Here is a 5,828-nt window from a genome sequence, read left to right on the forward strand (position 1 = left end):
CTTGTACATGTCGATATATCAGTGATGCCACCACATTTGTCACGTAGGCAAAGTGTTTGAAAAATATCAAAAATACCATATTTTGAGAACATCACTCATCATTCATACAAAAAATGTGAAGGAATGAGTTTCATTTATAGCCTATATTTTATTTGAAATGAATTTCATTCTGGATTGGATAAAAATGAAACCTCTTTCTCTTATAAAAGATAATAAAAGAGAAACAGAAATATATACTCTTCAAATTTATAAGAATATATAAAAATGTGATTTTTATAGCTAGAGATGCTCATAAAAATTATGAAAATAAATTTTCATAAAAAATTCACGTTCAACTAATTATAATTATAGAGTGATGAAGGGGGCTTACTAACATACCCAACTCTGTGTAAAATCAGGTGACAATGATGTTTGCAGTTTTTGAGAGATATAAAATACAATATTACGATTGAATTAATGATAGCGCTTCAAATATTATATTTAACTTTGATATTCCGTGAAAATTCTTATAAGTTCTTTGAATGACTATGGCCACAGAATAAGTACAGAATGGAAACTTGTAATAAATCGCCTATCTAACCAATGCTTTTTACATGACCCCAATACTAAACACGTCACGTGACCTTGGGAAGTTCCAATCCTGGTCTTCTGATTGGCTCGTAGCAGTGAACGAGATCAATTGATCCGGATCATTGAAGTGATCCGAACCTACCATCAATACTATTACAATGCGGCGCCTCCAAACAAGATGGCGGATTTTAGCGTCAGGGTACTAGCCAAGTTTCCGTACTGTATGTATACTGTGCTATGGCTAGCTCATTACAAAATACTCACAGTTGGCAGCCTGCTCTTAACCCTAAAAGAAAAGGCAATCTGTACCTACCAGAGCATCGTAATGCACATGCGCAGGTAATCCTTCAAATGAATCTGTTCGATTTTGTGACTGCTGGTGAGTAACGACGACTGAGCATATCGTAAAGCAGATAATATGCCTGTGATTTACGTTCATTTTTTAATATTATTTTTTTTTGTTAACACATCCAATAATACCAGCTTATCGCAATTTGAAAGCTGAAACTCAACCTCCTAATCTACTTTTTTCCTTTTACCTTTGAAACATCAAAAGAAATTTTTCATTTCAGGTCATTTTACCGTTGCTAAGTATAGATGATGACTTGGAAAGAATGATATGGAAATCCATCATTAAAAAGCACACTGAGCAGGCGTGGGAGCTGGCAACGGCTGCAAGATTGAGAATACACCAAATCACTGTAAGGTGACATGGCATGTGAAAAACTCACATCAGTCCTTGACGAAGAGGTGGATTGATTTGCAAATTCTGATGCATTCAACAATATTCTCATGATATGAGTGAACAACATTGTTGGAGATCCAGTTGAACTGCTGACTGCACGAATTTCACCAGTGCATGTTTGCTTCTCTTTCTTCCACTCAATCACTTTACCTTCCCTGAAGAGCTTGGTCCTTGCCTGATCCTTCCAAGCCATCCTGATGGCTTGACCATTTTCATACCATGAAACGTGATGGATACTATTGTAGAACATCTTTCTGCAGCAGTTAATGACTTCCAGAGATCCACCATCTCTCCTGACTTTCTGAAGACCTCAAGAACTGTTACTGTGCACAAGATGGGTGATCACCAGAACTAAGTATATATCATCAATATCCATGATTTCAATCTTTGGAGAAGTGGTTGAAGCTAAAAACATCAAGCCCAAAATTGAGAAGTTCTTTGAGCAAAATAACTTTTTTTAAAGTATGCAGTTTGGTTTTAGCAGAATGAGGTCTACTGTTGATGTGGTAAATGACTTGAGTGGATTGGATCAGTGTTTAAGTATGGTGAGTCCTTGTGTGATTCGAGCAAAGCTTTCAACCTTGTTTACAATCACATACTGATTGAGAAGCTTTGTTATCATGAAGTTGTGTCTCTACTCTTAACATCTAGGAGTCATACTCTACTGGTAGGACACAGATAGTTTCATTGGGAGGACACAGATAGTTTCATTGGGATGAGCTGCTTCCTGTCCACTCCCGTGAATATTAGGGTATCTCAGGGTTCAATACTGGTGCTGGTCCTGCTCATAATATTGATCAATAACCTGGAAAGCTATGGCTCAACTCTCCTGTTTAATGAGAATACATCGTTGTCATCTGACATTGACCTAGAGCAGGTGTTGGAGATGTTGATGGAGCATCTGCAATCTTAAAGTTCATGGTTCCTGGTCAATCGTTTCCAGATGAATAAGACCAAGACCTGAAATATCATCTGCAGTTTCAAGCCTGCATCATTATCAGGAACATGAGAAGATGCTGGGTATTGTCTTGGATCCGAATCTCAGCTGGGCAAGTCACATCAAGAGAGTGACCAAGAGTCTGTCCCAAATCTGTTTCCCGTTGCTTGAGCTGAGGTAACATGTGACAGAGGCATCTGGTCATAGTGTATCATGCACTTTTTCACTGTCATATCTCCTATGTTATACTCTTGTGCAGTCATTTGTTGACATATTGAAGCTGCAAAAACGGGCTGCAAGGATTATACCAGCAAGCCAACAACATGCATATTGCAAGCTTATTTTTGTTAGGCTTGGTATTCTGACAGTAATCAGTCACTCCCTTTTTCTCTACCATATGTATATCAAGAAGAATCAACAAAAATTTCCAACTTGGACTGATGTTTATCACTACAACACTAAGCATCAAGAGCTATTTGACATCCCAGGGTGCACCCCCAGAGATCATGAGTATGCTACAGGAGTGCAGCACTACACTTCAACCTCCAACAGGCTGCCTGCAGGGGTGAAGCATTGGATCTTGACTCATTCAAAAGAGTTGTGACCAGTTTTTGGAGAGTCAGGGCCTATTATGATGTCCAGGAATTTTTAAGTGATGACCTGATCAAATATCACTATATGATTAAATTACCATTGAGTCAAAAAGCAAGGCCTCAAGCTGTGTACAGACTTTAGTGCCATAAACATGTGCATTTCACTCTTTATCACATGATTAAAGAGTTTTGGCTGCAATGCCACACCTCCAAGTGGGCACCTGCTTCTTGCATATCCCGTGAGGTATGACATGCAAGCTACTACCATTCAGCAGTGCCAAGTTGGTAGGTAAGTGTCACAGAGGAGTTTAGCCTGCATTGCAGTGGAACCAGCCCAATTGACCATCCACCCTCAGTTGGGGCACTGTGCTGTTCCAATGGTACTGGTCCTGCTTGGGGCCTGGAAGTATCCTCTAGCTTGTCCACAGGCAAGGAAGAGTACTCGTAGTTCCTTATTGTATATGTCTCCAAGGTGAGCACTTGCACACTCACCACACAGGCACCCAAAAGGGAATGCCATCGTTTTGGAAAGAAGTACCAATGAGAGGGGTTTTTTGACATGCTATGATGCTATTCCCAGAGACAGAGGCACCACCCAAGTCCCACAGTCTAAGTTGAACCACACACTAGAAATCACATAGAGATTCCCCATAGGCTGGTCTATTGCTGGCTTACCTGACAGCCTTCACTGTGCTCAGCTACTCCCAGATACAGAGAGTTCAGGTGACTCAGTCGAATCATAAACCTCCCTTAATTTGGTGCCTTCACCCAGCCATACGCCCTTAAGCCAGGCTACTTCCAGGGACAGAGTCACACAGTCATCACATGTGCTATGGTTCCCCTGGTTGATGAATTTTTCCTTTACCATGAGAGCCAGCACCTGTAGCTGGGGGATCCTGAGATCCGAGGGATAAACTTCAAAGTAGCTCTGAAAAAAGTTTCCTAGGAGCTTAGCACCAGCCTGATCCCTCAAGCTAGCTCCACAGTGCAGGCTAGCTGACAGATGAAAGATCAATCCAGTTGGTTATTTGATCCCTCCAGCCAGTCTCAGCCAAGCAGCCAAGACAATAGAACAATGGAGTGGCAGTCTTATTCGCGTTCATCAGCAGTTTTCTTTCTCACGATTATTTTGATTTCTGTGTTACCTATAATCAATAATAACTCCAGTCACCAGAAAAAAAGTTTCCAGAAATGTTGTGTACTACCATATTAATGACTTTTCATGATGATTTTTAATTATTTAAAAACATTGTTGACATTCTGAGCCTTCAGGCTAAACTTGGGGACGCTGAGAACGAATCTGCAATCAGAATTCCTCTATCATGAAAAATAATGAAAGAAACCCAGCTGTTGATCTTCCAGCAACCGTTAACAGTCATCCTGCAATGCGGCCGGAACACTTCCAAGCCAGACATCCATCTCAAAATGACAACAACGTCATGCTGTGAGAAATTATCCTGCACAGCGGCGCTAGGTTCAGGGACCAAAATTAGATGAATACAACTGTATTTGTATAGAAACAGTGAGGTACAGATATAATAAGTGTAGCATCAGCTGATGAAAATTAAAATGAGCATGTTTATGACACTCAAGTCTGTATGTACCTCAATACCTATTCCATATTTGGCCCAGTAAGCTGGCCAAGCCTGCAATCAGCAATTTAACCAGTGCCCAATGAAGGCCAGTGAGCCAGCATTGGCAAAGCTTCCATCCACACATTAGAGCTTTGTCGGGAATAAGTAGCTGCAGCATTGGATGTTAACTATTTGTGAGTTGATTTGGTCAGTGGCATTTTAATCAATCAGTATTTTTTGTAATTCGATATCTATTTGTGAATTGTCAACATTTATTCCACAAGTGTGGGTCATAATTTTGATGAAGAAGTTATGAGGCTCAACTCACACTTAGGCGACTCAAGTCAAGAAGGGATTGCGACTCTAATCTCTTCTCGATGCAGCATGTGTTTTCAAATGGTGACACTCAGACTAGTTGCCTGTAGTCTCTGTGACCTCACAACTGTGAGACTGAGTCAAGCATCAACTTGACCTGTTGGTTGAGCCTCGACTTGAATTGCATAGTACCATGCATTTTTAATGAAAATGAGGTTATGTTTTATGAAAGTGATGTTTCATTTTAGATGACACAATAATATATATTCAAAAAAATATTATAAAATTTGTTACATGCACAGAAGTGACAAATTTGATCTCATATTTTTAATAATGTGAGGTCAGAAATGAAGTAGCATGGAACTGAAGTAGTGACAATGAGCAAGAAAGTAGTAAGGTCGACTGGAGTCATATGATTTGAGCCGAGGTAGTGTGAGTTGAGCCCAAGTATAGGTATTATGTGATATAGTGAGGACCACATTATAATGGCAGTGGAGAAAGATAAGAGAATGCCTTCTATTATTATGCCTTCTTCCATTATATTATCATTTATCCCATCATCATCATCATCTATGCTTAAAATAGAGTACTTCTAGAAAGTCACCTTTGTAAAATAATACATAAATAAATTATAGACGGTAGCTGATACAGGTTCATTGATGTAATAATATTAACTGTTCATTCTTGTTTAAAACATTAAATAATTATATTTTATTAAGCAAGAAATTATATTTTTCAATGACTTCATAATAAATTTTCATAATTAAGATGAAATATTTTGTTAATTCCACATTGTTAAAAGGTTAAAAGACGATCTGGCAACAGAGCAAAGAGAGAAAGAGACAGTGCTATCTGCTTTGTTAAATGATAGCAATACCATCACTAATCAAATACTGCCATCATAACGTTGACCTCACTATAGCTGTAACCGTTGCCGGTCAGTACTCGTGTTTGGTCGTGATGATTCATTTAGTAAAGTAGAATCTACGCATGTGTAGTTAGTAGGCCTTCAAGATCAAGATAGCCGCGAAGGATCTTCTCGTGGTGAACTTTTTTGAACATCAACAGCAGCTGACAAGATAACAGATGAGTTC

This window comes from Nilaparvata lugens, chromosome 13 (assembly GCF_014356525.2).
Source record: "Nilaparvata lugens isolate BPH chromosome 13, ASM1435652v1, whole genome shotgun sequence".
NCBI lineage: Eukaryota > Metazoa > Arthropoda > Insecta > Hemiptera > Delphacidae > Nilaparvata > Nilaparvata lugens.